The following is a 23850-nucleotide window of genomic DNA, read 5'->3' on the forward strand; positions in this document are numbered from 1 at the left end:
CAGAGTCCTGGTTTGTATGTTACAAAGCACTAGCTTTGGATGGTTGCTTTGAAATGCGCAAGGAGGAGAACAAAGTGTAATTATAAGATTTTCTTTCCTATGTCAATGTTTTTGTGTGTCTCTAAAAAAAACAAACAAACAAAAAAAAACAAAAAAACAAAAAAACTTGAAGTCTAGGAAAACTCACCAGCTAACTTGCAGTCAGTCATTTTTTACAGCTTGGTAGGTACATACTTTCTGAATATTACTCAAAATTATGCTGCCTCGACATTTATAAACACAAAGCATAAATCAAATGTTGCCACTCTCCTGAAGATAGCCCCTGGTTTCTGGATTCCTGGGGCACACGTTCTGAAACCTGTGCATGTGGAGTATTGCCAAAATACAGGTTTAGGATGCTTTTATGGTTGACACGAGAGCAATGTATATAAGGTTATTTTGAGACTGTTAACTAGATCAAAATATGTTTACTTCATTAACAATTCCTGAGGGAGAGAGGAGGGGAGAGGGAGAGAGAGAGAATGGGAGAGAGAGAGGAGAAGGAAGAGAGAGGAGCCAGTGGAAGAGAGAAAAGAGTAAGGGAGGGGAGGAGTGAGGAGGGGAGGGGGGGAGATAATGAGAAGGGGGAGAGAGTGAATGAGTGTGTGTGTGTGTGTGTGTGTGTGTGTGTGTGTGTGTGTGTGTGTAAAGTCATCTCAGCAGTTCTGGGATCTTTTTTCTCAACTTCAGACAACACTTTTTTTTTTTTTTTCCAGTTTCTGTTTTCCGGATACTCCAGTTAGTAATTGGCTCACATAAATCACTTTGCAAGATGTTAAGAGCTAAGGTTACTTTGAGGGAAGTCAGTGGGAGGCTATACGTAAGGCCGTTCTGAGGGTGTGGAGAACTGCCCCATGCTGGCAAGTGGTGTTAAGCCTGAAGTTTTTTCAGGTTCTTGTGCGGGCTGCATGAGGTTCTGATTCATGTGATTTCAGTAGAGCGTCCTCGTCATCCCCTCATGGTACTGACAGTCTAGAGACAACAGGTGGGAATAAATGGAGAAAATCATGTTTCCAGGAATGAAGCCACAGGGGCCGGCATGAGGGCGTTGAGGGCTAGAACCGGCTGCCAGGTTCTCTGGAGAGACGAAGCATGAGAAGAACCAGAGGGGAAGGAGACCCTTAGAGAACACAGAGGATTCCGTCATATGCAAGGGGACTGTGGCCACATGGTGGGAGAACCCCTGTGAGTGGGCCAATGGAGTCTTTCTTGACAGCTGACTGTATGATGTACACCTGGGTCATGGGGCTTCAGAGCTTCAGAATGGGCTTTTTTCCCCCTCTGTTTTTGGTTCCCATTTTTCATGTCTTTGCGTCCATCAAAAACAGCCAGAGCAATCTCCACATTATTTTTCAAATAGCTCTTTTCTCCCTCATTGGGCACTATGACAGTCTTCTCCTGTGGATAATTAGGAATCATCAGCTGAAGGATGTTTATCCTATAGACTAATGTGGAAACCTCTGTTTTCAAGTAGAAGCCTTCTATAAAGAGGCAATAAGATTTATACGAAAAACAATGGTATTTAGAATGGGGGGGTTCAAATGGTGGTCCTGCCACCTTCAAGGTGAGGCATTTGGTTCACAACCAGGCAAGCCATCTTAATCTCTTAGCCTCAGTTTCTTCTTCTTGCAGAATGTTGAAGATTAGAACAGATAGTGTGTATGTGTTTAGTACAATTCTGGATCAAAGAGGTTACTTGGCTGAAACCAGCTTCCTTACATTCAAAACCTCTACTTGGCTTTTCACTGATGTTAAACCAGTATTAATGCCAGGTTAATTTAAAAAAATATTCACTGATCTGCTTCAGTTGAACTCAGTCTTGAAGTTCTGAGAAAACCATCCCAGTTAAACCTTATAATACACAGATGATGTATGTCAGAATATTATCCACTGATGAAGTTATTCTCAACTGGGCAGTGGAGAGGGTTGATGGCTCCGAGGGCATTCAATGAGGGAAGGTTTTCTGACCATCTCTGGGGTTCTAGAGCTTGAGAAACCAAAACAGGAGAAAAAAAGGACAAATTGGATTTATATTGATTTCTTTTAAAATACATTTAGAGAAAAAATGATTTCTTAAGCAACTCTTTTATTTATGGCGAGGCACAAGCCTCAGCCACAGAAGGCATAAATTCTCAGATGAGAAGCTACCACGCAAACACCTAAAATGCACAGCAACTGAGGAAGCATACACCGTAGTGGAGGGGATTAACTCAAGGAGCAATGTATTCTGACTCTGGCCACCCAGGGAGTTTCCATTGATTAAGGGATATCAATAAGTTGATAAGACTCTTGACTGATACGTTCTGAGCTTGAAAGTAGGCAAGAGCCATCGGCCATTGCCTCACGAGTGCCATACCCACCTCTCACTCTGACTCCCTCTTCCCTATTGGGTATGAAACTTTCCGGTTGAGAAGGAAGCACATCCAACATCATCTGCACCCTCTTCTCCCCTGTGGAGTGGCCTTGGTGTCAGCGCAGCAACAGGACCTCACCACCTCTTGAGGCAGCCCGTTCCAACCGCAAACACCTGCAACGATTGGACCAGTTCTTCATAGTGCCTGGCGCCCTGTGGTCTCCACCTGGTCCTAGTTAGGCTCCTACAATATTGAAGATGAGAAAAACCCCAAAGCAGCCAAGTGTTAGTAGACATTCAACAACCAACCCCCAGTGTCTTACATGTGTATCTGTGTACACATATATTTATATTTAAACATATTGCTATAAGAAAAGCAATACACAAATTAAAAAGTCTTTTTAATTATAAATTTCATATAGCCAACTGATTCTCACTAAACATTAATTCTAACATTACTTCATGCTCAGCACAGCAAGTATATTCACTGTCACCATTCAACTTTATTATAATATTATTGACTATATTACCTATACTGTACTTCTATTTGTCTTCTATCTGGCAACCACCCATTTTTTTCTCTGTATTTAAGAGTCTGGGATTTTTTTTTTTTTTTTTAGATTCCACATGTAAGTGAAATCATACGGTATTTATATTTGTCTCTCTCTGACTTAGCATAAAACCTTCTAGATTCTCCATGTTGTCACAAATGGCAAGGTTTCATTCTTTTTTGTGGCTGAGTAATATTTCATTGTGTATACATACCACTTCTTTTTTTTTTTTTTCAACGTTTATTTATTTTTGGGACAGAGAGAGACAGAGCATGAACGGGGGAGGGGCAGAGAGAGAGGGAGACACAGAATCGGAAACAGGCTCCAGGCTCCGAGCCATCAGCCCAGAGCCTGACGCGGGGCTGGAACTCCCGGACTGCGAGATCGTGACCCGGCTGAAGTCGGACGCTTAACCGACTGCGCCACCCAAGCGCCCCAACATACCACTTCTTTATCCATTCGTCTATTCATAGACACTTGGGTTCCTTCCATATCTTAGCTATTGTAAATAATGCTGCAATAAAACTATACGTGCTTGTATTTTTTTTTCAAATTAGAGTTTTTGGTTTTGGGGGGTAAATACCTAGTAGTGGAATAACTGGATCATATGTTGTTATCATTTTTATTTGTTTGAAGAAGACCCATACTGTTTTCCACAGTGGTTACACCAATTTACATCCTCACCAATAACATAGGAGAGTTCCCATTTTTATACATCCTCTCCAACACTTGTTATTACTTGTCTTTTTTTTTTTAAGTTTATTTATTTATTTTGAGTGAGAGCATGAGCAGAGGAGAGGCAGAGAGAGAGAGAGAGAGAGAAAATTGCAAGTAAGTTCCACAGTGTCAGCACAGAGCCCGACTCGGGGCTCGATCTCTTGAACCATAAGATCATGACCAGAATTGAAATCAAGAGTTGGATGCATAACTGACTGAGCCACCCAGGTGCCCCTATTTCTTGTCTTTTTGATACTAGCTACCCTGACTGGTGTGAAGTGTTATCTCATTGTCATTTTGATTTGCATTTCCCTGGTGATTAGTGATGTTGAGCATCTTTCCATGTGTCTGTTGGCCATCTACAGGTCTCCTTTGGAAAAATGTTTATTCTGGTCCTCTGCCTATTTTTTTTAAAACAGATTAGTTTTTTGTTTGTTTGTTTTTGTGTGGTTTTTTTTTTTTTTGGTGTTGAGTTGTAGAAGTTCTTTATATATTTTGGATATTAATCCCTTGTCAGTTATATTAATATTTACATATGCTAATCAGTTATATTATTTATAGATATCTTCTATTCACTGGGTTGCCTTTTTGTTGATGGCTTCCTTTTCTGTGCAAAAACTTTATTTTGGTGTAGTCACAATTAATTGTTTTTGCTTTCATTTCTGCTGCCTGAGGAAAAATATCCATAAGTATGTTGGTAAGGCTGATGTCCAAGAGATTACTGCTTATGTTTTCATTCAGGGGTTCTATGGTTTCAGGTCTCAGATTTAGGTTTTTAATCCATTTTGAGTTTATTTTTGTGTATGGTGTAAGAAAGTGGTGTTACCAACATCATTTATTGAAAAGACTGTCTTTTTCCTGTTGTATATTCTTGCCTCCTTTTGTTGAAGATTAATTGACCATATAGGTGTGGGTTTATTTCTGGTTTCTTTATCCTGTTCGATGAATCTGTGTCTATTCTTGTGCTAATATCATACTGTTTTGATCACTATAGCCTTGTGTTATATCATGAAATCTGGGACTGTGATACTGGGATTGTGCTTTGTTCTTTCTCAAGATTGTTTTGACTGTTTAGGATCTTTTGTGGTCACATACAAATTTTAGGATTATTTATCCCAGTTCTGTGAAAAGGCTTTCGGAATTTTGATAGAGATTAGCTCAATCTGTGGGTTACTTTGGGTAGTATGGACTTCTTAATAATATTAATTCTTCTAATCCATGAGTATGGAGTATATTTCCATTTTTGTCTTCAATTTCTTTTATCAATGTTGTTGTAGTTTTCAAAATACAGGTCTTTTACTTCCTTGGTTAAATATATTCTTAGGTATTTTATTTATGGTGCAATTGCAAATGGAGTTGTTTTCTTAATTTCTCTTTCTTCTACTTCATTATTAGTATATAGACATGCAACAGATTTCTGTGTATTCTATACCTTGCAACTTTACTGAATTCCTCTATCCATTCGTATAGATTTTTTTTGGTGGAGTCTTTAGAGTTTTCTCTATATAGTATGTCATGTACAAATAGTAATAGTATTACTTTTTGCCAATTTGGATGCCTTTTATTTCTTGTTATTGTCCCATTGCTGGAGCTAAGACTTCTAGTACTATGTTGAAGTAAAGTGGTGAGCATAAGCATCCTTTCTTCTTCTTGACCTTTAGAGGAAAGACTTTCAGTTTTTCACCATTGAATACGATGTTAACTGTGGGCTTCTCATATGTGGCCTTTATTATGTTGATGTATGTTTTCTCTGAAACTCCCTTTGTTGAGTTTTTATCAAGAATGGACATTGTATTTTGTCAAATACTTTTCCTACATCTATTGAGAAGATCATATGGTTCTTATCCTTTTGCTTGTTAATATAATGTATCAGGTTGATTGATAATATTAAATAATGCTAATATCCTGAAATAAATCCCACTTTATTGTGGTGAATAATTTTTAAATGTATTTTTAAATTCACTTTGTTAATGTTTCGTTGAAGATTTTGCTCAATGTTCATTAGGCATATTGACATGTAGTTTTTTCATTTTGTTTTTGTAGTGTTTGTCTGATTTTGGTATCAGGGTAATACTAATTTTGTAGGATGTTTTTGGAAGCTTTCCTTCTACTTCTATTTTTTTGAATAGTTTGAGAATAGGTATTAACTCTTCTTTAAATGCTTGGTAGAACTAATGTGTTCTTCTCTTTCTAGCTCCCTTAGGTGTAAGGTCAGCTTTTTTTTTTTTTCAGATTTTTTTGTTTGTTGAGGTATACCTGTATTGCTATAAACTTCCCTCTTAAAACTGCTTTTGCCGTATCCCAAGATTTTGGACCAATGTGTTTTCATTTTCACTTGTCTCTAGGTATTTTTTTATTTATGATTTTTGAGTGGACCCATTTATTGTTTAGTAGCATGTTATTTAGCCTCCATGTATTTGTGTTCTTTCCAGATTTTTTTTTCTTGTAATTGATACCTAGTTTAATACTGTTGTGGTGAGAAAAGACACTTGGTATGATTTCAGTCTTCTCAAATTTACTGTGGCTTTTTTTTGTGTGGCCTAACATGTAATCTAGCCTGGAGAATGTCCCATATGCACTTGAAAAGAATATATATTCTTCTGGGTCTGGAATAATGCTCTTTATATATCTATTAGGTCCATCTCGTCTAATGTGTCATTCAAAGCCACTGTTCCTTGATTTTTCAAGCTGGATGATCTATCCACTGATGGACATGGGGTGTTAAAGTGCCCTGCTATTGCTTTACTGTCAATTTCTCCCTTTATGTCTGTTAGTACATGCCGTATATATTTAGGTGGTCCTGCGTTGGGTATATAGATAATTACAGTTGTTATATCCTCTTATTGGACTGATCCCTTTATTACTATGTAGTACCCTTCTTTGTCTCATGCTACAGTCTTTGTTTTAAAGTCCATTTTGTCTGATAGAAGTATTGCTACCCTGGCTTTTTTCCCCCCACATCCATTTGCATGGTACGTGTTTTTCCATCCCTTTACTTTCAGTCTATATTTGTCTTTAGATCTGAAGTGAGTCTCTTGCAGGCGGTATATAGATGGGTCTTGTTTTTTAATCCATTCAGTCACCCTATGTCTTTTGATGGGAGCACCTAGTCCATTTACATTTAAATTAATTATTGACAAGTATGTACTTACTGTTATTTTGTTAATTATTTTCTGGTTGTTTATATAGTTCTTCTGTTCCTTTTTTGTCTTTCTTTCTTCGTGGTATGATGGCTTCTAGTCTTATGCTTGGATTCCTTTCTTATTATTTCCTGTATATCTATGACAGGTTATTGATGTGTGGTTACCACTGGTTTCATATAGAACATCCTATGTATATAGCAGTCTATATTAAGTTGCTGCTTGCTTAAGTCAAACAAATTGTATAAGTACTAAAGTTTTACCTCCTTGATGTTTTATGTATTTGATGTCATAGTTTACAACTTTTTATTTTGAGTACCCTTGACTGATTTTTGTAGATATAGCTGATTTTACTACTTAGGTGTTTTAACCTCCATACTGGCTTTATAAGTGATTAATCTATTACCTTTACTAAATGCTTATTTTACCTATGAATTTTTCCCATAATTTTCTTCTAGGTGTGGCCTTTACTTTACAATGAATTCCCTTTAACATTTCTTGTCTGATTTGGTGGCAGTGAACTCCTATCTTTTGTTTGGTAAATTCTTTATCTCTTCAATTCTGAATGATAACCTTGCTTTGTAGAGTATTCTCAGTTGTTTTTTTGTTTTGTTTTTTTCCTTTCTGCATGGTGAATATCCTGCTTCTGACCCTGGCTTGCAAAGTTTCTTTTAAAAAAAAATCGGCTAAAGCCTTACAGAGTTTCCCTTTTAGGTAACTTTTTCTTTCTCTTGCTGCTTTTAACATTCTTTTTGTTGTTACTTTTGCCATTTTTATTATTATGTATCTTTTATTATTATGTGACCTCCAAGGGTTAATCTTGTTAGGGGCTCTCTGTGTTTCCTGGACTTGGATGTCTGTTTCCTTCTACAGACGGGGAATGTTTTCAGGTATTATTTCTTCCAATAGATCTTCTACCCCCTTCTGTCTCTCCTCCTTCTGGGATCACTATGATGTGAATGTTCTTACACTTATTGATGTCACAGAGTTCCCTTAACCAATTCTCATTTTTGTTGTTCTTTTTCCTTTTTGGCATTCAGCTTGGTTGCTTTCCATTACCCTATCTTCTGGAATGCTGATCCCATCTTCTGCCTCCTAATCTGTTGATTCCCTCTAGTGTATTTTTTTTTAATTTCAGTTATTAAATTCATCTGTGTGTGTGTGTGTGTGTGTGTGTGTATCTTTTCTACCTCTTTGTAGAAGTTTTCATGGAGTTCATTCACTCTTAAGTCCAGTGAGTATCTTTATGACCATGACTTTGTGTGTGTGTGTGTGTGTGTGTGTGTGTGTGTGTGTGTGTTTTAATATAATTTATTGTCAAGTTGGCTAACACACAGTGTATAGTGTGCTCTTGGTTTTGGGGGTAGATTCCTCTGACTTATCGCTCCCATACAACAAACACCCAGTGTTCATGCCAACAAGTGCCCTCCTCAATGCCCATCACCCATTCCCCCCCTTCCCCCACCTGCTGCAATCAACCCTCAGTTTGTTCTCTGTATTTAAGAGTCTCTTATGATTTTCCTCCTTCTTTCTCTGTAACTATTTTTCCCATTCCCTTCCCCCATGGTCTTCTGTAATGTTTTCACTCATATGTGGAACTTGAGAAACTCATGATATCTTTCTCTGACTGACTTATTTCACTTGGCATAATGCCCTCCAGTTCCATTCACGTTGCTGCAAATGGCAAGATATTATTCTTTTTCATTGCCAAGTAGTATTCCATTGAATATATAAACTACATCTTCTTTATCCATTCATCAGTTGCTGGATATTTAGGTTCTTTCCATAATTGGGCTATTGTTGAAGGTGCTGCTATAAACATTGGGGTACATGTGCCCATATGAATCAGCACTCCCATATCATTGGGATAAATCCCTAGTAGTGCTATTGCTGGGTCATAGGGTAGTTCTCTTAATTTTTTGAGGAACCTCCACACTGTTTTCCAGAGCAGCTGCACCAGTTTGCATTCCCACCAACAGTGCAAGAGGACTCCCATTTCTCCATATCCTCGCCAGCATCTGTTGTTTCCTGACTTGTTCATTTTAGCCACTCTGACTGGTGTGAGGTGGTATCTCAATGTGGTTTTGATCTGTATTTCCCTGATCATGAGTAATGTTCAGCATCTTTTCATGTGTATGACCGTGACTTTGAATTATTCATCAGGTATATTGCTTATCTTGGTTTCTTCACTTAGCCTTTTTATTTTGTCTCATCCTACACTTAAGACCGAACCTCCGGCTCCTTTTTGTCTAATCTGTTTCTGTGTATCAGGTCAGCTATGTCTCCTGGTCTTGAAAGTAGCGGCCTTGCGTAGAAGAGGTTCTGTGGTGCCCTCTAGCACAGTCCCTCCTGATCACCAAGAACCAGACATCCCAGCGTGTCTGGGGGTGCTGCATGCACCCCACTCTTGTGGCAGAGCTGCGTTTGCCTTCAGCCCCACCAGCTGCCGAGCCTGCTTCGCCTGCTGTGGATGCACTGGGCAGGGCTGATCCCCACGCTGTTGAGAGGCCTGAGGCCACCACAGGCTCTTTGGCAGGTGGGGCTGGCAGTCAGGCTAGCTGTCTGCAATTAGCCTCTCGGCCACAACTGCAGGCGCACCGATGGTCGGGGGTTGCTCCCTGAGCAGCCAGCTAAGGGGCAGGCCACTGAAACTGCAGGTGCTAGTGTGTACGGTGATTTCCCTCACTCCCCAGGGCAGGAGTCACTTCGGAGTGGTGCCAGTCCGTGATAGGGCTGCTCGTGGGGCAGGAGCCACTTTCAAGGAGGTCTCATGAGGTGGGCAGGTTGGATGGGGGCAGGTCCACAGGGGGAAACACAAGGGCAGGGCACACAGTTTTTTAGCAAGGTAGATGGAGAGTGTTAGCACGGGCTCCCACAAGCGTCCACCCATCTAGGCTGGGGTTGGGGGAAAGAGAAATGACACTTGCCGACAGTTTGGTTCCCAGAGAAATCTCCTGAAGATCCCTGCCCCTCCAGCACATGTTCTGAGATTAGCAAATAAATCTCTTTCATGTATACCACAGGCTCTTTTCAAATTGCTGCTTCTGTACTTTGTCTCAGGGTGAGTTATTTATTAGGCTGGCTCTTAAAGGGTGGGGCCTCAGTTTCCTATCGATCCTCAGGCTCTCTGAGTTCTGCTGACTTTAAAAAGCTCCTGACATTAAGCCCTACTGGTTTTCAAAGCCAGATGTTAAGGGGACTCATCTTCCTAGGTCCCCAGTGTCAGGGGTCCCTTGTGTGGGGTCTAATCCTCTTCTCTATGCTGGTGGTGTCGCTCCTGTTTGTGGTTAGTCTCACTGGGGATTTGGTTCCCAACCGTGTCTCTGCCCCTCCTACCCTTTTCTAATATGGCCGCCTTTCTACGATTAACCATGGAAGGACCATTCTGCCAGTCCTCAGGTCATTTTCAGAGTTCATTGTATATATAGTACATGATATATATATATATAGAGAGAGAGAGAAGAGACAGAACGAGCTATATAGAGCTATTATGTCAGTGAGTCCATGGGATGAGGTGAGCCCAGAATCCTCCTACTCTACCCTCTTTCCTGAACATGTCGGTTGATATTTTTTCCTTTCTGTTAATGAGATAAAACAACAGAGACATGTTGGCACTTCTCGTTTATTAATGAGGTTGAGTAACTTTTCTGAATTGTATAGTAGTTTTCAAATATTAGAGGAGTATTTTGTCATTTTTTTTTGTGCTACTCACATGTAATACCCATAGATATGACACACTTTTCACTTTATATAATTGTTTTCTATCAATTTCATAAGTCCACACAACCAACAAAACTATAAACCAAGCTTTGATTTTTAGCATTTGCTGATTTCCATTGTGTAAATACTCTTGCCTGGTAGGTACCAAGCCACCAATAGGGCCTTGCTGAACTGAAAGCAAGGAAATAATGGCAGCACAGCAATGTACACTCTTTCTCCCATAGAGATACACAATATAAATGGACTCAAGAGCACAGATAGGCCAAATGAAGTAAAAAAAAAAATTAGTAAATGAGTTTTGAATAGTTTTTATTTTAATGTTATGAATGTTCATTTAAATGTTTAATGTAAATGTGAAGTTTATCTAGTTTGTCAATGATGGTTCTGTTTAAAACTAGCTCACAAATTTTTTTCATATGAAATTTATTGTCAAATTGGTTTTCATACAACACCCAGTGCTCATCCCAACAGGTGCCCTCCTCAATACCCATCACCCACCCCCCATCAACCCTCATTTTGTTCTCAGTTTTTAAGTCTCTTATGGTTTGCCTCCTTCCATCTCTGTAACTTTCTTTTCCTTCCCCTCCCCTAGGGTCTTCTGTACACTTTCTCAGGATCCATGTAAGAGTGAAAACATATGGTATCTGTCTTTCTCTGTATGACTTATTTCACTTAGCAGAACACTCTCCAGTTCCATCCACGTGGCTACAAAAGGCCAGATTTCATTCTTTCTCATTGCCACGTAGTATTCCATTGTGTATATAAACCACAATTTCTTTATCCATTCATCAGTTGATGGACATTTAGGCTCTTTCCATAATTGGGCTGCTGTTGAAAGTGCTGCTATAAACACTGGGGTACAAGTGCCCTTATGCATCAGAACTCCTGTATCCCTTGGGCATATTCCTAGCAGTACTATTGCTGGCTCGTAGGGTAGTTCTATTTTTAATTTTTTGAGGAACCTCCACACTGTTTTCCAGAGTGGCTGCCCCAGTTTGCATTCCCACCGACAGTGCAAGAGGGTTTCCGTTTCTCTATATCCTCCCCAACATCTCTTGTGTCCTGAGTTGTTAATGTTAGCCACTCTGGCCAATGTGAGGTGGTATCTCAGTGTGGTTTTGATTTGTATTTTCCTGATGAGGAGCGACATTGAGCACCTTTTCATATGCCTGTTGGCTATCTGGGTGTCTTCTTTAGAGAAGTGTCTATTCATGTTTTCTGCCCACTTCTTCACTGGATTATTTGTTTTTCGGGTGTGGAGTTTGGTGAGTTCTTTATAGATTTTGAATACTAGCCCTTTGTCTGATACGTCATTTGCAAATATCTTTTCCCATTCTGTCAGTTGCCTTTTAGTTTTATTGATTGTTTCCTTCACAGTGCAGAAGCTTTTTATCTTGATGAGGTCCCAATAGTTCATTTTTGCTTTTAATTCCCTTGCCTTTGAGATGTGTCAAGTAAGAAACTGCTGCGACTGGGGTCAGAGAGGTTTCTCCCTTTCTCCTCCAGGGTTTTGATGGTTTCCTGTCTCACATCCAGGTCCTTTATCCATTTTGAGTTTATTTTTGTGAATGGTGTAAGAAAGTGGTCTAGTTTCATTCTTCTGTATGTTGCTGTCAAGTTCTCCCAGCACCATTTGTTAAAGAGACTGTCTTTCTTCCATTAGATATTCTTTCCTGCTTTGTCAAAGATTAGTTGGCCGTACTTTTGTGGGTCCAATTCTGGAGTCTCTATTCGATTCCATTGGTCTATGTGTCTGTTTTTGTGCCAATACCATGCTGTCTCGATGATTACAGCTTTTAGTAGAGGCTAAAGTCTGGGATTGTGATGCCTCCTGCTTTGGTTTTCTTCTTCAATATTACTTTGGCTATTCGGGGTCTTTTGTGGTTCCATACAAATTTTAGGATTGCTTATTCTAGCTTCGAGAAGAATGCTGGTGCAATTTTGATTGGGATTGCATTGAATGTGTAGATTGCTTTGGGTAGTATTGACATTTTAACAATATTTATTCTTCCAATCCATGAGCACAGAATTTTTTTCCATTTCTTTGTATCTTCTTCAATTTCCTTCATAAGCTCTCTATAGTTTTCAGCATACAAACATTTTACATCTTTGGTTAGGTTTATTCCTAGGTATTTTATGATTCTTGGTGCAGTTGTGAATGGGATCAGTTTGTCTTTCTGTTGCGTCATTATTAGTATATAAGAATGCAACTGATTTCTGTACATTAATTTTGTATCCTGCGACTTTGCTGAATTCATGTATCAGTTCTAGCAGCCTTTTGGTGGAAAATAAAACCATCAGCTCTCACAGTCCACTCCAGCACACCATCACTTATATAGACACTGTGATTCAAACTGCTGATTTTACAGATGAGGAACTGGGGCCTTGGGCAGAAATGAAAATGGTCCAAAATTCAGTAATTTGCTTTGGGTTTTGTCAGCAGAACCATGGATTTGATTCTTGTTGTTGCTACTTTACTATCTGAGAGTTTCTAATTAGGCTATTTGACCTTCTGAACCTGAGATGCCCTTTGTGTTTTATAGAAATAATAATTACTAAATAGAATAAAAAGATATCTCCAGTGCTATACCTTGCACAGTAGCTGATACTTGGAAACTGCTCCATAAATGTGAGCAGTAAAGGCAACTCTGATCTCAATGCCACATGACCACCTTTCCAATCTCTATAGACATTCTAACATTCCACTAAATATTACTTAACTGTCCGACCCAAGGTCTTTCAAAAACTCGATACTCAGCACTTGGTGCTAGTAACACAATGGTAACACAATTATTTTCTAAAAATTAGTTTTCTTCTTTGACTGTCTATATTTAATAGCGTCATGAATTAGGGACACCTGGCTGGCTTAGTAAAGCATGTGCCTCTTGATATCAGTGTTGTGAGTTGGAGCCCCATGTTGGGGGTAGGGGTGTCCTGAATTAGGGCTTATTTTGGTTTTATTTTTGCTGAACTTCCCACAACTAGGAATTAAAGTCTGAGTGTTTTATTTCGAGAATGGTGTTGGTGGGGCACCAGGGTGGCTCAGTCAGTTAAGTGTCTGACTCTTGGTTTCAGCTCAGGTCATGATCTCATGGTTTCGTGAGTTTGCACCCCGCATCGGGCTCTGTGCTGACAGCGAGGAGCCTGCTTGAGATTCTCTGTCTCCCTCTCTCTGCCTCTCCTCTACTCATGCTGTATCTCAAAACTTAAAAAAAAAACAACGAATGGCATTAACAAACCAAAATGTGTTGAGAGGAGACTTTTATGATAAGGGATCTCGAAGCTATTGTGGTTTCAGAAAGTTGAAGGCAGTGAGTTTGTGTGCCCTGGAGAAGACGAGACTAGAGACGAATATTAGATGGAAAATCATATAAAACATGGAGCTTATTTGACCAGGATTATAATACCAACTTAATCATTGATGTTCTCCTTGAGCCTCCGTGAAAACATAGTGGCAATATTAAATGAACACATACATGAGTGATACATAACTCACCCAAAATTAAGCACTGTTTAAATAAAATTGTGGAGTTTACTAACATCTCTCTTTTTTTTTTCAACGTTTTTTTATTTATTTTTGGGACAGAGAGAGACAGAGCATGAACGGGGGAGGGGCAGAGAGAGAGGGAGACACAGAATCGGAAGCAGGCTCCAGGCTCCGAGCCATCAGCCCAGAGCCCGACGCGGGGCTCGAACTCACGGACACGCGCGATCGTGACCTGGCTGAAGTCGGACGCTTAACCGACTGCGCCACCCAGGCGCCCCTAACATCTCTTGAGCCTGAATTCCCTCGGTGGTGGTAATGAGATGACGACAGTCTCCACAATAAGTTATCAAGGTTACAGTTATGTAACAGAGACAACGGTACTTGGGGCACTGGGCACATGGTTTCTATCCTTATTATCATTCCTCAGCTTACTACCTGGCTGATCACTTGAGTCCCTCAAAGAGCTGAGGGGAAACGGGGCAGGAGCTAAACTATATGTTCCAGGGGTCTGTGTGCTTCAGGAAAAGTCACAGGTTTGGAGCTCTGGCTTCACGAAAACAGTGTTTGGATGGACAGAAAGGAGTCTTAGAATAAGTTTTTGGGGACACTGATATAAGCTTAAATAGCCAAATAACTCACCTGTGATCCCTACACCTCTAACTCCACGATGATTTTCAAAAAGACTGTGAAAATACGATGGGATAGATTTCTTAAAGCTGGAGAGTGGCAGAGTATATACCTAGGTCTGCACATGGATCTGAGCATGTTTGGGGACAGGGACAGGGAACCATATGGCAAAGAGGGTCATTTTACCTACTCCTGTCTATCCCTTGATCGGGTACTCATTTAAAGGGCTATTGTTGATCCTCTCTGGTAGGTAGGTAAGGCCAAGTGATTACATTCTAGCCACAGAGACAAAGGCATAATTATTTTCTAGAATTTCTGTCAAGGATCCTTTAAAGAGAGTCAATATGGGGGCCCTGGTTGGTTCAGTCGTAGAGCATGCCACTCTTGATCTCGGGGTTGTAAGTTTGAGTCCCACGTTGGGTGTAGAGATTGCTTAAAAATAGAATAAATGAATGTCAATGTCATTTTTTTTCTTCACATTTAAAAAAATTTCTTTCTGGCCTGCAACTGGGATGTGATGGCTGGAGTTCCAGCAACAGCTGTGTAGGAGGATAAAGTGACTTTGGGAATGAAGTGATGAGGTAGATCTGAATGACAGAAGGAATCCAGGTTCTTGCTTTTACAGGATAGTCACAATCTTGCGTGGGGACATTTACCTTCAGATTCCCTTTGACATGACAGAGAAATACACTTTAGCCATAATTTTCAGTCCCTATGACAATGTCAGACATATTCAAAGTCAAGGAGAGGACTCTACATTTATCCTGATCATTGAAGCCTAGGGCTTTAAGCCAAAGCCACTAATATCTCTATGGGCAGAGAGACTCCCAGTGACATCTAGGTTCATTAATAATAATTAATAGGAAGTTGACAGCTAAGCCCATGAATAATGAAGTTTCTATATTAAAAACACAGAGGAGAAAAAAACTACTGACTCATGCCTTTGGCCACTTCCAAATTGTTAGGAATTTCCTGAATCAGAGATTTTACCACCTGACCACCTCTTTTATTAACATTTGTGTATCATTTACTATGTGGTTAAGTACCGTTCTAGGTACTTTAAACACATTGATACATAGAATTGGCCGAACAAACCTTTAAATTTGGTACAATTATTGACCTTCCTTTCAAGTCAAGATACTGAGGAAGACTTCAGTTGTCTGAAGTCAGGAGATAGAAAGTCAAATGTCGAACTTGGACTATCTGGATCTAGAGTCTACACTGGTACCAGTACTCTATGCTGTCCACTAAGAGAAGGGAATCTTGTCACAAAGTTGGCTTAGAAGCCCCTTGCTGACTTAGTTCCACCTCCTGATGGAAACAAATTTCCAAGGGAAAAGTGGGACAGGAATCCATTTAACTTGACTTTTTAGAAGATCCTGGTATGGCTACTACATTTCTCAGACCACCTTGTGGAAACTAAGTGGTTTGCACAATGCTCCTATCATTCATCAAGGTGCACATTCAATATTAATATTGTCCTAGAGAAGAAAGAGCCAGTGCAGGGTTACTAGTCAACTAAGATCAAGAGAGTGCGGCCTAGTGTTCTCCCCAAGATCTTTTAGTGGCTTTTGTAAAAATATATGAAGTTTATTGTCAAATTGGTTTCCATACAACACCCAGTGCTCATCCCAAAAGATGCCCTCTTCAATGTCCATCACCTCCCCTCCCTCCCACCCCCCATCAACCCTCAAGCTTGTTCTCAGTTTTTAAGAGTCTCTTATGCTTTAGACAAATGTAAACAAACGTGAACATAGAGAGCCCCCATTAACGAATGACCAGTACGTGCAAAGTACTTCTAAATAAAAGGCACCTTTACATCTTAGGCTGTAAATATTATTTTTTGTAGCTGAGTGGCCTCAGTACCAGCACCTCAGTGGCAGCTTTGAGATTTGAGCCCAAGTCCAAAATCCTACGTTTTCCTTATATTACTGCGCACTACTTTTCCAGCACAGAGATCAAAAGCAAAACCGTGCTTTATAAAAACAATCTCATCCTTCTTTCTTTGTGCCTTTTCATGTCTTAGTATTTTCATAATAAAGAAAAATGGAAACATAAACGTTTGGAATCTACAAGTCAAGATATTCAAAAGGTAAGTCATAGATACGGAGAACGGATTGGTGGCTAAAAGAGGCAGGGGTTGGGGAACAGGAGAAAGGGGTAAATTATACCTTCTAGAGGTATAATTCCTTATCAGCACATCTACTAGGGGACATTCTTCTAGGTATATTGGGTCACAGTGAATATTTCAATCTTTCTTACCTACACAAATCTTACTGCAAATGTTGAAATGAAGGCCCACAGAGGAGAACGACTTTACCAAGGTCAGCTGATCCCCATATCCAGGTTTGGGAGCCCCATTTCAACGCTGCCTTTCTAAAAACAAAATACTCCTTTCCTACAAGAATCTATTTTCGTCTCTTTTCCTAAACCAGGGAACCATAGCAATCAAATTCATTTGAAAAGTATGGAAGAGACGTGTAAGTCTAACTTAGTCTATTTTTAATGCATGAAGAGATTACCCTTGTAGAGTAAACTGCGAAGTATTCCAACCTTATTTAGCACATGGAAACAAAAGGGAACACAAAGGCCACAGCTGAGCCCCTCCTCTCCCCTGCCTTTCTAACACTGAGGGTAAGTTGGTAGTTGAGAGAGAAATGGCTGCCTGGTAGGGACCCCCACCCCCCTCATTACCCAAGGCCGCCGAGAAGAGGAATACCCCTCAAGAACGGGGCCTGGTGAAAGTGCTTAGAAACAGTCTGAGCTGAAACAGTGCCCTTCTGATTCCATTTATCAGTGGTGGTGGTGGCATCTTTTGAAGTGGATTCCTTCAGCCTTGGCAGGAGCGCAGAACCACCCACAGAGGAGGAACTACCACCCACAGACTCCATGAGGCTCCTCAAGGAGGGGGTACCCCACAGCTGGGTCTGGCCTTGCTGAGAGCAGGCTGCACCAGGGAAGAAGAGGAAAACCCGCCGACTCATGTCTTTGGCCACTTCCAAATTATTAGGAATTTCCTGACCCGGGCTTATATGCGTAACTTTTCCATCTGGGATAAGAGAAGTCATGGGCCTTTTTTCTAAATAAGAGGGAAGAAAGCATTCAATACGATGAGTATTTTAGAGATGTTCTATATACTAGCATCCACCCTTGTCTATGGCGCCACCGTATTGAAGAGGCTAACGTCACACAAATTGTATCAATGGGCTCCCTTGCCATTGAGCTGCCAGTTGGCTTTGGCTGGTTGGAGGCACTAGTGAGAGACACAAAGGGCTAGAAAGGAGTAAAGTCAAGCTACGTATTATTCCAGTCCTCTTTCTGCCAGGTCCCCTTGGGTTGGTTGAGTCCCTTTTTTAGTGGTCAAGCCCTATCAAGCAGTTTTCTCTCCACAGAGTCACCTCGTCCTCTGTCATTTGCGGAAGTCTTAGTGAGATTGTTAGAGTGACATTGGGCGGACATTGAGTGATCTAAGCTGGGCCTCAGACTTTGAATCTTAACTGATACGGAGCTAGAGAAAGAGAACTAACGATGCCTGTGTGGGAGCCTTGAAAAAACAAAGTTCAGTAGCTCCTAACAGATTCCTGGAGCTATGCTGGTCCCATCCTTTTTCAGGTTCTGATTCTTTAAGTGTTTCCTTAAATGTTGTGATTCACGCACATTCAACTGAAAAGGCACTTATAACTGACAAAGTAACTTGTTAGAGGTAACACAGCTAGTAAGTAGAAAATACAGGATTCAAATCCAGGTTTGTTCCCAATACACTATACTAATGCTTACACATGCAAAGAATTTAGAAGTCCATTACCTGTACAAAGAGATTTGAACTCAATCCACTGTTAAAAGCTGAGCAAGTTATCAGAGATGTCTCTGTCTGGTGCCTGGCTATAGGGGAAAATACAAAATAAAGAGCAATTTAGAAAACTGTTATGACCAATAGAATTCTTTCTTTGTACAGCAGAGAAACGAACTGATCATCAATGTATAAAACCATAGCCATTTGCAAAAGACTTTTCATTCTCATTTCTAATTCTCTTTTTCACTGCTCTCAGTTCTGAGAATAACTAGAGAAAGTAGCAAATATTTATATCTTATTGACAGTAGGATTTTGTAGTATATGGTATCTGCTATAGATTGAATTTTTGTGCCCCCCCCACCCTGCCAAATCCATAAGCTGAAAAGCTGATATCCAACACGGGGTTCCATGGTGTCATAGTTAGCACTCTGGACCATGAAAACTTAATATCCAACGTGGTGGCATGAGGAGGTGAGGCCTTTGGGAACTAATTAGGTCATGACGGTAGAGCTCTCATGAATGGTATTTGTACTTTTTTGAAAGAGACACTGGAGAGCTCCCTTGCCCTTGTCCTCTGAGGACCCACAGAGAGGGCATCACCTGTGAATCAGGAAGTATGTCCTCACCAGACACCAAATTTGCTGGCACCTGGATTGTGGAGTGGCCACCCTCCCGAACTTTGAGAGATTTCTATTCTTTATAATTTATACCGTTCATGGTATTATAGCAGCAGGAGCAGACTAAGACAATATCTTAATTTTTAAAACTATCCTATTCAGAGGCCATTTTTGTCCCGTTTGTCAGAGGAGGAAATAAAGGCAACATTGGCCAAGTCATAATTGCAAAAGATCCAAGACCTAAAATTTGGTTCACGTGCTTTTTTGCTGCACTAATATTCCTCAACAAAAATGCTACTGGTATTCTTGAGACAACCCAAAAATACAGGCCCTGGTTTAAAACCTCAAAAGAACATGAACCTATTAATGTATATTTTTATTCCACTTTCCCCCTGGAATTCCTATACTCATTCTTTTCCTTCTAAATGTGGTGGAAAACATCTTTGTTGCTTATTTTAGAATTAATCTATTTTTAATTGATATTTCACATGTAATCTTATATTTTTCAGGTGTATAACATAATGACTCCATATTTTATACATTGCAAAATGATCATAAGAGGTCCAGTTAACATCTGTCACCTTACAAAGTACAAATTTTTCTTGTGATGAGAACTTTTAAGATTCACTCTTAGCAACTTGCAAATATAAAATACATTAGTATTAATTGTAGTCAACATGCTGTACACATCTTAACTTTGTTGCTGTTTTTAAGAAGTGACAGATGAGTATAGTTAGCAGAAGATTAAGTGTGGGCTCCTATATGAGGAAATCTTAGCATCTGATAATGCAGAACCTTCTGTGTTTTAAAATAATTTTTTAACGTTTGTTTATTTTTGAGAGAGCACAAGCAGGGGAGGGGCAGAGAGAGAGAAAGGGAGACACAGAATCCGAGGCAGTCTCTGAATTGTCAGCACAGAGCCTAATGCGGGGCTTGAACCCACAAACCTCAAGATCATGAGCTGAGCCGAAGTTAGATGCTTAACTGACTGAGCTACCCAAGCTCCCTGAGCCTTTTGCTTTCTAATAGCTGCCTTCTGAGATGCCAATCGGTGACGAGTCACAGTGTAGGAGACCCAAGAGGCACCTGGGAAAGAATACATATTAGCAACTCCACATAATGTAAAAGCTCAGATATTAAAGGTTTATTGACTGTATAAGGATGTCTGGCACTCTCCTTGGCACAGTGAATACAGTGGTAAATAAAACTGAAAAGTTCTGGCTTTCGTTGAGGGAAGATTAAGTGAAAAAAATAAAAATAAAAATATACTCAGGCTAAGTACCATGGTTATAAAATAATGTGCTATGATTAAATTAACTGGTGGATTTTCAACATGGTGCTGGGACAACTGGATATCTTCATGCAAAAGAATAGCGCTAGAACTACCTTCACTTCACCCCATACACAAAAATTAACTTACGTGGATACCAGGCCTACATTTAAATGATGAAAACTGTAAACTCTTGGAAGAACCTCATGACCTTGGGTTAGGCAATGGTTTCTTCTACATGACACCAAAAGCACCAGCAATGGGAGGAAAAAGACTTCACTGAAAGTAAATATATATATATTTAAATATCCAGAAAAATAAAACTACAATCCACCAAATGGGAAAATATTCTTGGAAATCCTATCTACTAAAGCACTTGTATCCAGAATGTGTAAAGGACTTTACATTTGCATTTTCTTTCCTCTCTGAGAATCATTTCAAAAATGGGCAAAGATTTACAAAAAATGTTAGAGAATTCTTTAAGTGGAATAAAAAGGCCATAACTGGGGGTAAGAAAAATATAAAAGAGAAATTTCATTAGTAAAAGCAAGCCTATAGTAAAGGTAGAAGATTAATCACCTACAGGCCTACCTCAAGAAACAAGAAAATCTCCATCTAACCAAACTCCTGAAGGAATGAGGGGAAAAAAAATCCCACAGTTAATAAAAAGATCAGAATAAAAATAAATGAAATTGAGAATAGAAAATAAAAGGAATAAAAGGAATAGGGAATAGAAGGAACATGCCCCAACATCATAAAAAGCCATATATGAAAGGCCCACAGCTAATTCCATTTCAATGGGGAAAAACTGAGATCTTTTCCCCTAAGGTCAGGAAAACAATGGGGATGTCCACTCTCACCACTGTTATTCAACATAGTACTGGAAATCCTAGCCTCAGCAGTCAGACCACAGGAAGAAATAAAAGGCAAATTGGTAAAGAAGAAGGCAAATTGGTAAAGAAGAAGTCAAATGTTCACTCTTCACAGGCGACATGATACTCTACATGGAAAACCCAAAAGACTCCATCAAAAAACTGCTAGAACTGATCCATGAATTCACCAAAGAGGTAAAATAGCTGTGTGCTGAAAACTATAGAAATCTTATAAAAGAAATTGAAGAAGACACAAAGAAATGGGAAAACATTCTATGCTCGTGGATTGGAAGAACAAATATTGTTAAAATGTCAATACTACCCAAAGCAATCTACACATTCAGTGCAATCCCTATCAAAATAACACAAGCATTCTTCACAGAGCTAGAACAAACAGTCCTAAAATTTGTGTGGAACCATTAAAGACCTGGAATAGCCAAAGTAATGTTGAAAAAGAAAACCAAAGCTGGAGGCATCACAATTCTGGACTTTAAGCTGTATTACAAAGCTATAATCATCAAAACAGTATGGTACTTGTATAAAAACAGAAAATAGATCAACAGAACAAAATAGAAAACTCAGAAATGGACCTAAAAATGTATGGCCAACTAATCTTTGACAAAGCGGGAATGAGTATCCATTGGAAAAAAGTCTCTTCAGTGAATGGTACTGGGAAAACTGGACAGCAACATGATACTGGACCACTTGCTTTGTTTTGAATTTATTTTCTGTATGTTGTAAGACTTAACTGTGAGAAAGGAAACCATCAAAATCCTAGAGAAGAAAAAGTCAGCAACCTCTTACTCCACATGTCTCCAGAGGCAAGGGAAATAAAAGCAGAAATGAACTATTGGGACCTCATCAAGATAATAAACTTATGCTCAGCAAACGAAACAAATCAGCAAAACTAAAAGGCAACTTACAGAATGGGAGAAGATATTTGCAAATACCTGATAAAGGGCTAGTATCCAAAATCTATAAAGAACTTATTAAATTCAATACACAAAAAACAAATAATCCAGCGAAGAAATGGCCAGAAGACATGAATAGACACTTTTCCAATGAAGACAACCAGATGGCTAACAAGCACATGAAAAGATGCTCAACATCACTCATCATGAGAGAAGTACAAATCAAAACCACAATAAGATACCACCTCACATGTGTCAGAATGGCTAACATTAACAACTCAGGAAACAACAGATGTTGGCAAGGATGCCGAGAAAGATGTTGGCAAAGGAGCCGTTTGCACTGTTGGAGGGAATGCAAACTGGTGCAGCCACTCTGGAGTTTCCTCAAAAAATTAAAGAAATGGAACTACGCTACAACTTAGCAATTGCACTACTAGGTATTTATCCAAAGGATACCAATGCTGCTTCGAAGAGGCACATGCACCCTAATGTTTATAGCAGCATTATCAACAATAGCCAAATAATGGAAAGAGCCCAAATGTCCACTGACTGATGACTGGATAAAGACGATGTGGTATTTATATACACACAATGGACTACTACTTGGCAGTCAAAAATAATGACATCTTGCCATTTGCAAACGTGGATGGAACTAGAGTGTATTATGCTTAGTGAAACAAGTCAGAGAAAGACAAATACGTTTTCACTCATATGTGGAATTTAAGAAACACAACAGATGATCATAGGGGAAGGGAAGGAAAAATAAGATAAAAACAGAGGAAGACAAACCATGATCTCTTAAATACACAGAACAAACAAGGGTTGCTGGTGGGGTGTTGTGTGGGGGAATGGGCTAAATGGGTGATGGGCATTAAGGAGGGTGCTTGTTAGGATGAGCACTGGGTGTTATATGCAAGTGATGAATCACTGGGTTCTACTCCTGAAACCAAATCCTACACTGTATGCTAACTAAGTTGAATTTAAATATTTCTTTTTATTTATAAAAAATGAAAGAACAGGCAACACATAAATAAAAAATTATTAAAGAATTGATTGAAAAATTATATCCCAACAAATGGAACAACCTAGAGGAAATGGGTAAATTCCTGGAAACATACAATCTTCTGAAACTGAATCAGCAATCAAAACCCCCCCAACAAACAAAAGTCCAGGACTGGATGAATTCACAGGTGCATTGTAACATTTAAAACACAGTTAATACCTATTCTTAAATGATTCCAAAAATAGAGGATAGAAAGCTTCCAAATTCATTCTACAACACCAGCATTACCTTTATACCAAACACACTACCAAAAAAAAAAAAAACAAAAAAACAAAAAAACCTGCTATAGACCAATATCCCTGATGAACATAGATGTAAAAACCCTCAACAAAATATTAACAAACAGAAGTCAACAATATATTAAAAGGATCATTTAGCACAATCAAGTAGGACTTATTTCAGGGATGCACGTGATTCAATATTCACAAATCAATGTAACAAATTACCAAAAGGAAGAATGAACACCACATGATGATCTCAAATGCAGAAAACGCATTTGACAAAATACAACATCCATTCATGATAAAAATGCCTCTAAAATGAGCCTAGAGGGAATACACCTCAACATAATAAAGGCCATATATCGAAAACCCACAGCTAACATCATCCTCAGTGGTGAAAAACTGAAAGCTTTTCTTCTAAAATCAGGAAAAGACCAGGATATTTACTCTTGCCATGTTTATATAACAT

At 39.4% G+C, this 23850-nt stretch overlaps 1 long non-coding RNA gene across 2 annotated transcripts in view; it reads right to left on the minus strand.

Annotated features, from left to right (window-relative positions):
- Positions 1-752: 752 nt before the first annotated feature.
- Positions 753-23850, minus strand: part of LOC121042981 (uncharacterized) — a 179308-nt gene continuing 156210 nt past the window's right edge. For both annotated transcript variants that reach the window (XR_005796602.1, XR_005796603.1), the window contains exons 3-5: positions 18440-18516; positions 2400-2636; positions 753-2026 (exon numbers count right to left, since the gene is read on the minus strand). This is a non-coding gene — a long non-coding RNA (uncharacterized LOC121042981). The remainder of the gene's footprint in view (positions 2027-2399; positions 2637-18439; positions 18517-23850) is intronic.

This window comes from Herpailurus yagouaroundi, unplaced genomic scaffold (assembly GCF_014898765.1).
Source record: "Herpailurus yagouaroundi ecotype Mexico unplaced genomic scaffold, PumYag 186, whole genome shotgun sequence".
In the NCBI taxonomy this organism is placed as follows: Eukaryota; Metazoa; Chordata; class Mammalia; order Carnivora; family Felidae; genus Herpailurus; species Herpailurus yagouaroundi.